Consider the following 12,193-nt stretch of genomic DNA (forward strand, 5'->3'; position numbering starts at 1 on the left):
CCCTTGGGGAAAAGGATGTCAGTTTTTAATCCATTCCTGGAAAAGTTAAAGAGATGACTGAAGCAGGGTTACTTGATCCAGCTCATACGTACATCGCAAACTCAACTTAACAAGTTATTATGCTTCAAATAACTAGAGCAGCTGAAGAGGTAAAGGTTGGGATGGAATGAGAAAAGATGTCATCAGCCCAAAATTAATAGAGACAGGGATGGAAACACTAGACTTAGAAACCAGAGACGAAGAGGAATATCTAATTTCAGGTACTGCAGAGTAAGTGTGAAACAGCCTCATTAATGTTCACTCCAGCAGAAGTCATCTCTGGCACCAGAGCCCTACCCTGAGGGTATGGCTTTTTCACCTGTATTTTTGCTTTTCGTCCCCTCTGGCAAGCTGGAGATTCCAGTAGCAGGAGCAAAGAATAACCCTATGCTTTTTTTTTTATTTTTATTTAAAATTATTATTAATTTTAATTATTTTTTGAGTGGAGACTTAAGGAAAGGAAAAATGTAGTTCTTATTTTAATGATAAAAGGGCAAACTTCAGCTGTATTACTTAATTGAGTTTCACATGCAATAACCTTTCAAATGGTGCTTGAAAGTCAAGTCAAATTTCAATATAAATGATATTGCCAGGTTAACATTAATGTATGAGACACTGCCCTTTATGTTTCACTATCGCCCCTTTGGATGTGTTGAACAGTAATTTTAATAGAATCATAAAAATCTTCAATTTCCTCTGTAGATTTAACCAATGCCAAGAGCAGTAAAAGAGTTATGCCTCTGTCCCGTATGTAAGGTCTGTGATTATTTCAGCATCTCAGTTTTGCAGGCCTTTTATCCATAAATCCTAAACCTTTGCCTAGAAATGCCTTCACAATAAGGACAGTTCAAGCTGCTTGTCCTTACTTATTTCTTTGAAGATGCTAGAGCTGGAAGCTACAAGTTGCAAACAACAGGGAGGGATGGAAATATCCTGATGCCAATCTTTTGACTTCTGTGAATATTCAGTTCAGTGAATTAAACAAGGGCACTGGAAAGTTATTTAAATATGTATCAGATAATGATACATGGTTGGATTTTAAATGTGAGAAATTGAAAACCCTCAAAGTGATTTCATGAAAAACAGTCAAATGATAGAAAACAGTTGGGAGAGCAAAGATGCAATCTCAGCTTGAAACACTATCTATCAACAACTGCCACCTGCCCAGAATTCCCAGCTTCCCCATATCCCAGACTGTCCACTCAGGAGTTACCTGCACTTTTCTGCAGTTAACTTCTTCATGCTTTCTCTGGTTTGAAAGAGGAATTGTTTGTTCTGACCAAGTGCCTTCAGAAATTATAAGTGTTGTACAAAGGAATATAGATCATAGAATCATAGAATGGCTTGGGTTGGAAGGGATCCCAAGGATCATCAAGTTCCAATCCCCCTGCCACAGACAGGGCCACCAACCTCCAGATCTGGCACCAAGCTGCCCAGGGCTCAATCCAACCTGGTCTTAAACACCTCCATGAATGGAGCATCCACAGCCTGCTTGGGCAGCTGTGCCAGCACCTCACCACTCTCTCTGTGCAGAACTTACCCCTGATATCCGATCTAAACATTCTCTCCTTGAGCTTAAAATCCTTGTCCTAACACTGTCTACCCGAGTAAAAAGTTGATTCCCCTCCTTTTTATAATCCCCTTTTAAATACTGGAAGTCCACAGTGAGGTCTCTTCGGAGCCTTCAATTTCCATTTTTAAATTATTTACACTTTTAAATTATTCTGCATTCAGGTTGTGGTCAAGATGTGACTGTTTGGACAGGGATGATTTGATGAGCACTTCATAACCACCTATATATTTTTAACAATGATATCTGGGAAGGAAAGCTTTCAGCAAAAGCAGCTCTGCTGTTTCTTAGCAGAAGACAGACAGAATATAGCTCTGGCCATATTAAAAAAAGAGTAATAATAAAATAAATAATAAAATAAAATATTCCAGCCGGCTCCAGAGCTTCTGGGTTTTGAAACAGAGGCATTAGTTTGGGTATAGAACAGTCAGTTTGATGTTTTTAAAAATATGTACTCAAACATGGCTAAAACAGGCACTTTATCTTACACAGGTTCAGTCTACTCATTAAGGTTTAAAAATGCAACTTCATAGAATCATAGAATCACGGAATGGTTTGGATTGAAAGGAAATTTGAAGTCCATCCAGACCAACTCCCTGCCACAGGCTGGGTGCCCCCCAGCAGCTCAGGCTGCCCAGGGCCCCATCCAACCCAGCCTTGAGCACCTCCAGAGATGGGACACACACAGCTCTATGGGCAGCAGTGCCATGGCCTGGCCACTCTCCAAGTCAAGAATTTTCTGAAAACTTTTGAAACTATGGAAACGTAACTCCTGTCCTAGTTTGAAGGAGCAGAAATGGAGTCTCAGACTCCCAGGGAGGTGGTGGAGTCTCCTTCTCTGGAGATGTTCAAGACCTGCCTGGATGCCTACCTGTGCGACCTGCTGTAGGGAACCTGCTTTGGCAGGGGGGTTGGACTCGATGATCTCTGGAGGTCCCTTCCAACCCCTACAATTCTGTGATTTTTCTGGCAGATACTGAGATACTGCCCTGCAAAGAAAAAAAAAGGGTTTATTGGGCATTTAGCCATCTGTTTCACATGTATCTGGGGGCAAGCCTTTCACAGATGACCACTGGTAGGTCATCCTATTTTTTCACATGCCTTATTTCAGACAGCAGCTGTACGATTCCCATGGATCTTTGCTATGAACACATAAAACATCATAAAATACTAAAGGCTTTGAAATAGAGGATCATCATCATCTTATCTTGGTGCCTTTTTGACACAGAACTGTCTGACTCCATTCAGTATCTTTATGATAGATCTAATAACGACATTTTACAAGCCCACTGTGAACAGAAATTGAGTAGATTGGAGGAATTGTTAAGATAGTATAACAGTGAAAAGGACAGTTACTAAACAAAGCCAGAGGCCGCTATTAATCATGGAACTGAAATACCTGTGATCACATCATCTGAGTTCAGCATGAAGCAAAAAAAAAAAACCAAAAAAAATCAGCATCAAACTGAGGTTTCAAGAAAACCTTTAATTATGGGATTTCCTAACTTTAAGTACTTGATTTACCCTTAATCTTCACACACTGCAGGACTTTCCAGTGTGCTCGTATATTAGCCACGCAACACATACTCTCCAAATTTACAGCATTCTGATCTAAAAAGGCCTCAAAATCTGGAAATTATTGATCTATTACATGCCAAACTGTTGACTTCTTTTCTAATTATGGACTAATATTTTAATTTCTTAAGAATTCCCTTTAATGTTTTGCAAGGAAAGCATAGATTTTGTAGGAGATTTTGAAAGGACAAGACATAATGAATTTAAGGTGCACCAGGGGAGGTTCAGGTTGGATGTTAGGAAAATCTTTTTCTTCAAAAGAATGGTCGGGTGCTGGAACAGGCTGCCAGAGAGGTGGTAGAGTCATCATCCCTGGAGATTTTCAGGAAAAGGGTGGATGTCACACTCAGTGAATGGTCTACAGTAGTCACAGGCATGGGCTGATGGTTGGACTAGGAGATCTTAGAGATCTTTCCAACCCTAATGATTCTACGATTCTATGATACAATTGCACATGCTTACATAAACATTAGCTGCATCCACCCATACCCCACCTCGTTTATTCAGTGGAAAATGTTCCAAGACTTTTCCACTTAAATATCAACAATCCTATGAGGATAACCCACAAAAACTATCTGGATCATTCTTTTTTTTCAGATGCCACATGTATAATATCAGTAGGACATACTGCTTTGAGCTCAGAAAATGTTGAACTGTGTTTCTGAAGCAGGGCCTGGTTAACACATCAGTTATAGTTATTTGCAAGTCACATTTCAGTATCCAGCCTTTCAGGCTGCGTGTTTTTGTAGTTGTAACTTTCCGCCTCCCCCGCACTGATTTAAGTGATGTTATTCTTGGCTAATAGTAATTGTGAGAAAATTGAATTCCATCTGTTTCCACCAAAAGCAGAAAATAGAATGTGAGAATCAATAGAAGACTGCACTTGTTATACATATTTGTCACAATCGGCAGCTTTGCTAAGGAAACATGTCCACAGGTATGATCTGCAAAATAAATAGCAAGTCTCAGCATCTGATCACCAGCTGGCTTATTTAAAAGCCAAAGCCACTTCTGACAGCTACAGATCATGTACATTGCATGGCCCTTCCAGGTCTGCTCCACGTGGAAGACATCTTTCACTGGGCATGTGAGAATTTTAATACACATATAGGTCTGTCTGTGCAATTGTCAAAGTTTTGGCATTGTATTTGGTTGTTTCTCAATCTTTCATGACCATTTTATCTTACTCATACTGATTACTCAGTATCCCTTGTAATTTCAAATGTAGTTGCTGTACATCGTCACAGATGCCGATATGACTAATATCAGCATCATTTCGGGTTTTCTCCCTAGCTAATGTTGTCAGAACTGAAATCCCTGTAATAGCTCTTGGTAAATTCACTGTCACAGCTGTCTCATTTATTGTCATAAGCAAAGCATAAGGAGGCAAACAAACAGCACTTTAATAAGTCCTAGCAAGCCCGTGCTTCATGCATGGGCAGAGAACCACTCATTCTTCAAGTTCATATTCCACCCATCTAGTAGGGCATACCAGTATCATAGGGCACACCAGTGTGTTATCTGCGTGCTTTTGTTGAAATCATAAACTGGGTGGATCATTTCAGGAGTCCTTCAGCAAGAGCTGCTGGATTCCTTGTATAGTGTGATTAATGTGTGCTTTACCCCAGTTTGCAACACCTTTACCTAATTCTGTTAAAATGTCTGTGATACAGCATATCTTTGCAGATTGCACTGTGGCACAGACAGTTTCTTCTCAGCATCAAAAAAAAAAACAGTTCAGTGATGGTAGCAGAGCATCTCCTCTAAGCACCATCTTCCTATCTTAGTGGACAGTGCAATCTCTGCAGCCTGTCCCATCCCCAGTCCCCAGATAAAGCCCAGTCCTGGAGCATAGCAAGGTAGGACCTATCCTTCCATCAAACTGGTTGCTCTACAGCTTGTGATCTCTTTAGCAAGATATAAACTTCACCTTCAGTTTGGTGGCACACAGCAAAGCTGGGCTCACCTGCACCCACTACCACCAGAAGAAGGGCCAAGGCCACCCTCACTTCAAGAAGTTCACTTCAAAGAGTCTTAAATAACCCTATCATGAAATCCTTCTTGGGAGATTCCAACTGATCATAGAATCATGGAATCATAGAATCATCAATGTTGGAAAAGACCTTCAAGATCTCAATGTCTAACCTTTAACCTGAGCTGCTGAGTTACAGCACTAAACCATATATCTTGTGCCACATCCATACGTCTCTTAAATGCCTCCAGGGGTGGGGACCCCACCAGCTTCCTGGTCAGATTGTTCCAATAACTGAACACTCTCCCTGTGGGAAGTTATCCTAATATCTAACAAAATCCTACTAATAAACTAAGCATAATATTTGAGGTGCAGTCTCACCAGTGGCTCACACAAGGGGCTGGCCACACAATTTCTGATGCAGGCCAGGATGCTGTTGGCCTGAAGCCTAACAATTGCTTTGGCAGGTGTACAGCTCCTGAATAATGTGGTGAGAAGTGAAGACTTTGCCTGCCCAGACCTGAGAAAGGAGCCTGATCTTTCATTTCTAGCTAGTTTCTTTAACGTCTGAGCACTCTGAAAATTCCATAATAAGGTAAAAGTGATGAGCCTATCCAGAAAAGTGTGCCTTTCCTACTAGAAGCTCCATATGATACACTTTTGTCATATCAGGTGGCAGCAAGATGAAGTTCTTACATTGGTCTGTGCTGTCTAATGGGAAAATAATAAGCCATAGTTCCACAGTACAGTGAGAAATATAAGTAAATAATTTTTTCAAGAGAACTTGCAAATGTTTACACTTTCTAGTGCATTTCTAGCAGGAAATAGTTTAAAAATGAGGACAATGTGTGGCTCTAGTCAAGTTAAAAGTATTGGGAAATGGAATACACTGGATAAGGAGAAGCCCATGAGTTAGATGCCAGTGATTGGATACTTCTAAGCTTGCTTGGGTTTCTTTTTTTAAAGAAAAAACAAACAAACAAAACAAAACAAAACAAACAAAAACAAAAAAAACCCCAGTGAAATAAATCATATCTGAAAGGAAAATTATGCTCTCTTGTGCTAAAAGCATGAGTCAACTGAAGGGCTAAGATCTGAAGGTAAAAGCCATGGCAGAGTCATATCCTGTATTAATCAAGCAGATAGATGGGGAGAGATGTACTGTACTGACCAGATAATCATCTGCTTCCTGTATACAGAGGCAAGATGTCCTAACCACACGTACTCTAGCACAGTCTGAAGCCTAAACCTAACCCCACAAAAAATATAGCCAATATCTAACTTGAGAACAAGTCTCATTTCAAGCTGAACATGTGAGCCCTACAGCCCAATAGAAAGATAAATTTCATAGCAGGGTAAAAACAAAGCCACATCCTCTGCATTTTAGGCACAGAAAAACTTAATACACATACATATATGTAGTTGAGTGCATGCACACAGACGCTGAACAGGGAATTATACCCACAGTAGAAGCATAGAGAGGAGATTTAGATTAGATATCAGGTGGAAATTTTTCACTCAGAGGGCAGTGAGGTCCTGGTGCAGGCTGCCCAGAGAAGCTGTGGATGTCCCATTCCTGGAGGTGTTCAAGGCGATCCTGCCCCTCTACTCTGGGCTGGTGGGGCCTCACCTGGAGTACTGCATCTAGATGCAGAGTTCTCAGTACAGGAGAAATATAGACCTGTTGGAGTGCATCCAGAGGAGGGCCACAAAAATGATCCAAAGGATGGAAAACTTCTCCTGTGAGGACAGACTGAGAGAGCTGGGGCTGTTCATCCTGGAGAAGACTCCAAAGTGATCTGGTAGCAGCCTTTCACTATCTAAAGTAGAGCTAAAGGAAAAAAGGGGATGGACTCTTCAGTGTGGTCTGTTCTGACAGGACAAGGGAAAATGTTTTCAAGCTCAAAGATGTTAGATTTAGGTTGGATATAAGGAAAAGGTCTTTTACAGTGAGGGTGGTGAGGCACTGGAACAGGTTGCCCAGAGATGTGGTGGATGCCCCATCCCTGGAGACTTTCAAGGTGAGGCTGGATCAGACCTGGGCAACCTGATCTAGCTGTGATGTCCCTGTTCATTGCAGGGGAGTTGGACTAGATGACCTTAAAATGTTCCTTCCAACTCTAAGGATTCAATGGTTCTATATATCATGATATTAAAAGTGCTCCAAAATGGAGGTGTGCTGGTTCTTAAGGTACTTCAAAACAATTTCTTTCTGGCACTTTGTAGCCTTGTGAAAATGAGTCCTGACTTGGTACCCATGATAGTGTTGCTCAAGTCTCTCAATCTGAATTAATTAAAAAGTCATGCTCCAGAAATTTTAACAATAAAGTATTAACACTGCACCAAGCGTCACAGTGAAACGACTGATGGACCGTACTGCTAAATTAAACAAAAGTGGAATAGATACAGAAAAATGACCAAAAAGGTGGAATATGCCTAATTACTATGGGAAAGGCTTTTGGTTTAGAAAAGCAAGGGGTTGGCATTCAGCACCTTTTGAAATCTTCGTTTGACAGCTTGCACCCACAAACCATTTTCAGAAGTGCTGCCCACAACATCAACAGCTGAACAGATGAACCGTGATGAGAATCTCCCTGCACAAGAAGCTCTGCTTGCTCTGGGAAAGCACCTTTCAAAGTGCATTCTGGCTGCTTCTGTTTTCTTCAGCACATGTAAGGCAAACCAATCACAAAGCTAAAACCAGTAACGAACTTCATATAAACATGATATCGACAGTGTTCAACTTATCTGTGAAAGTCCATGCTGCTCTGTGTGGGTGAGTGCCCTGAGCAAAGTATGTCTATCTTTGAGTAATTTCAGAAGAACAAAACTGCTTCCAGCTCGTTCTTGCAAGAGTATCTTAGCAAACAGCTTAGCCACAAAATATTTCCCTTATTGTGATATCTATCAACTGTGCAATTCACAGAAATTCCTGGATTTCAAGGGGGAAATGTAGCAGACAGTTTGTTAAATGCAAGTTACTGAAGTGGGAAATTATATATATATGTATTTTACTACTCCTCACCAATACAGTGTACAACTGAACACACATACCATCAAGCTCACTGGAGGTATGGAAAAACTCACAGTTCTGGAGTTAATCATTAATATTGTGGGGTTAAATGGAGGTACTTTTAAGATTGCTACAGCATGTGGGAAATTCCCATGTGCATTCCCTGCAGGTTTTCAAGAAATAGCCTTTTCTATTTGGCTCAGATTCTTTTGTAATTGTTTACATAAATTGAATATGAAGTATCAAGGTCAGATATTTTCCAGAAAGCCAAGGAAAACTATTTGCTGCTCTGCTGCTTGAGAAAACACCAGAACAATGCCAGTATTAGCCAGTCTCCTTTTCTTCCTCTTGCTTCATGTGGTACTACACTACATGGCACAAAACAAAAAAACTCCACTCTCTTAAAAGACTGCAATCTGTCAGATGCAGAAATCCCAAACCAAGAGAGGTAGCAATAACTCTAACCTCACATATTCAAAACAAAGCTATTTGCCTACATTTTATTTTGCAGATACCCAGCACAAGCTGCAGTGACAACCCAGTTCCCAGCTCTGGGAAAAAAATGTATGAATGTTGCTGAAGTCAATTATAATTGTTTGTTTTGAAGGGAGCCCTATCTCCCAGATAACATTGCTGTTGGAGAGGATAGCCAACAACAACCCTGACACAAAGGGAGTCACATCATACTGGAGCCATCCCTTCCTCTCCCTCCCAGTTTCTCAAGGAAACTCTGGGTTTTCCCCTTGGTTATCTCAGTGGGAGTTCTGAATCTGACTAGTTGGGAAATCTATCTTTTTTGACACACAAAACACTGATTTCCTAGATGAATTATAATATTAATTTCTCCTTGGCAAGATCATTATTTTTTTTATCCAATTAATAAAGGACCAAATTCCTAAAGTCAAACCTAAATTCCTAAAATCAATATCTCAGCTGATATATTTTCCCTCCATGACAGATCATGATCATGCCTAATCCAAAGGGCTTTGGAAGTGTTAATGAGACATATGTAACTGGTAAAGTCATATAGCCCTTCATCTGTTTTGGGAAGGGAAACCCATTTCCAACACCATAACCTTGATCCCTAAGATGCATTTTGACACTGACACATTTGACACTAATGAAGGTTTCAAGACTAAGGTAGCATAATATAAGCCAAAAATGTCTGATTTCTTTCAGGCAGGGAAGATCCCTATGACCAACTTCCACGAGAACATGCCACAAATTCTGCATCACAGTTAACTGAAGCTTAATCATAGCCAACTCTCCTGACCTGCTCTCATGCACAAACATTTGCATTGCCTGAGATATTTCAGCCGACATGGGCAGTTGGAGGCCAGCACAGAGGAATAGAAAGCATTTATAGCCAATATGTATTTTTAACATTTGCCTTTCACCTCCTCTTTCCCATATGTAAAATTTAGCACTCCTCAGGCTACCAGAGATGGCAAAGATGTTGATACCCCTCTAGTCCAGACAGATTCATTCAGACATTAGATCCAAGATGGGACATTAAACAAAGGCTTTCATTGTAGGCTTCTGAAACTCTTTGCTGCCATGGATAATGCACCTCTTGCACAACAAATATTAGGATAAGAGAACACAGCCACAGAAATTGAGTCAGCCTAATTTAGGCCAATGCTTTCAGGAAAGACACAGACCAGTTAGTTTGAGTCCAGAGGAAAACAACAAAAATGAGGAAAAGGTTTAAACCCCATATATTATAAGGAAAGATTAAAAGGATGGGATTTGTTTAGTCTAGGAAAGAGAAAGCTGTGAGGAATCCTGATAGCAGTCTCCAAACAGATGGAATTGTAGCTGCAGAATAAAGGAAATAACCAACCCTCTGGGACCTTGACAAGAGGCAGTGGTGTCACACCAGCAGCAAGAGGGACACAAGCAAGGCAGTAGGAAAGACATTTCTAATGTTAGGCAGAGATAAGACCTGAAAGCATTTCCTAGGGAGGTTGTGGGACCTTTGTCTGTGGGGGTTTTTGAAAACATGTGAGGCAAACATATGTCAGGAGTGGTTAGCGTGAAGCCGATCCTGTCTGAGTGAAGAGATGGACTGGGTGACCTCCTGAGAGCTCTCCCAGCCCTGTTTTCAATTATTCTGTTCTTCCTTTCTTAAGATGTGTGGAGCAGTGTCTAATTGCTTGTCACAACCCATTTACAAAAAGCAATTGTCTTACAAAACTCCAGCAGGATGCCCTGAGATGGCACAATAGAAGAAAACACTGAATCTTACCTCCTCACTGTATATGGCTGCCTTGACATCTCCAAGTCCATTGTCCACTCCACTCTTTCCTCTGGCTGTCACATGTTGGTTCCAATAGCTCTAAGAGCACACTTGGAAACTGGTAAAAAATAAGCCTCTGTCTCAATGAATAATTAAAAACAAAACTCCAGATGTATTTAGAAATAGAAAACATGGGTAACTAATGCTGTAATTGATGGTAAGACAAGGAGAGGCACGCAGACTACATATATCCTCCAGTCATGTACTGTTCACTAAAATAAGCAAATACACAAATTAATTCAGAAATTTGGTTTTGATGAGCCAAAAAATATCTCTGGAAAAAATATACATTTATTGCTCATGTATATACCCCTTCCAGCTCAGTAATTCAGGTGCAAAACTGCAGGGATGTTTTTAAGCTTTTACCTTCATTCTATTGGGAACCAAGTAGGTAAGAATCACTGCAGAGCTGAGCACAGATTTACGTATTGAGTGTTTGCCTGAAGATCTTCCCCACACATTGGCTGGCCATGTCAGGGCCCAGCTAAGAACTCTTAAGTCTTGTTTGCCCACAGCTGCCATCACAAAGACTCATGAGCATGCTTTATCAAACATTTTACGCAGGCCTGGAGCACTTAGCAAAAAGTAAAAAAAAAAAAACCACAAAAAAAAACACGAAAAAACCACACACACAAAAAAACAAAGCACAACAAAAGCATTTTAGAATGTTTTTCACTATTTCTTCCTACAAAAAACTGTAGGCTGTGATGCTTTCAAAAACTCGCACAGTCTGAAGCCCTTCTTATTACAGGTTCATTTTTTTGTTGTTGGTTTTTTGTTTTTTTTTTTTTTTCCCTGAACATCACTTTTCATAAATTCAGCTAGAAATTCATAAAGGTTTTTTTTTTTTTTTTTTACATCAGTAACATTATAGCACAAAACTATAGTACAAAGCCTACTAAAACTATCAGAGACATCCATGCTGTCATTTGGGCTGACCATCTGAATAATGTCCCTTTTTGTTTCTCTTCTTCAGGGTTTTGATACTTCAAAACTCCATTTGTTTGGAAACATGATGAGTCCAACAGACAGTATTCTCTCATTTATAAGCTTTTGAAGATCAAAGACTGTTTCTTACCTTTGAAACTGTCCATTTCAAAATTTACCTTCCAATTTTTTTTCAACATCCTGGGTTCCTATGTGACCTTTATAAGCTTCTATGCTTGACCCACTTGAGCTCTGCTCCTACCTTTATCTTGTCATCAGTTAAATGCAGCTGATGTCTGCCAGCAGTATGATGCCTCTCTTTGCTCAGTCACAGAAGTTGCCCCACTGGAAACCTGCAAAGCAAAAGCAGGAAAGAGGGAAAGGTTACAATAGAGTGCAGCAAGCAATGTTCTCCAGCATCTTTTCTGCATGTTGTTTTGCCTCTTCTCCTCTGTCAGAAAAGAGCTTTGAACTGTACCACAAAGTTTTCCAGAGAATCATATAATTATAGAATTACTTGGGTTGGAAGAGACCTCACAGATCATTCAGTTCCAACCCCCTGCTGTGGCAGGGTTGCCAACCACTAGATGAAGCACTGGATCAGGTTGCCCAGGGTCCCACCCAAGCAGGCCTTGAAAATCATCTTGATTTCAGGAGGGTGGAAGCAAACAAGTTGGAAACAGTTTTCCACACTGATTTTGACTCCAACTGAAAATCTTTTCTGAAGTTCTGTCAGACCTGTTGCAGGATAACAGTTACTTCAGTGTATCTCTGACCCAGCCCATCACAGTGGGGCTC

This window comes from Tympanuchus pallidicinctus, unplaced genomic scaffold (genome assembly GCF_026119805.1).
Source record: "Tympanuchus pallidicinctus isolate F22 unplaced genomic scaffold, pur_lepc_1.0 scaffold2, whole genome shotgun sequence".
NCBI classification, from domain to species: domain Eukaryota; kingdom Metazoa; phylum Chordata; class Aves; order Galliformes; family Phasianidae; genus Tympanuchus; species Tympanuchus pallidicinctus.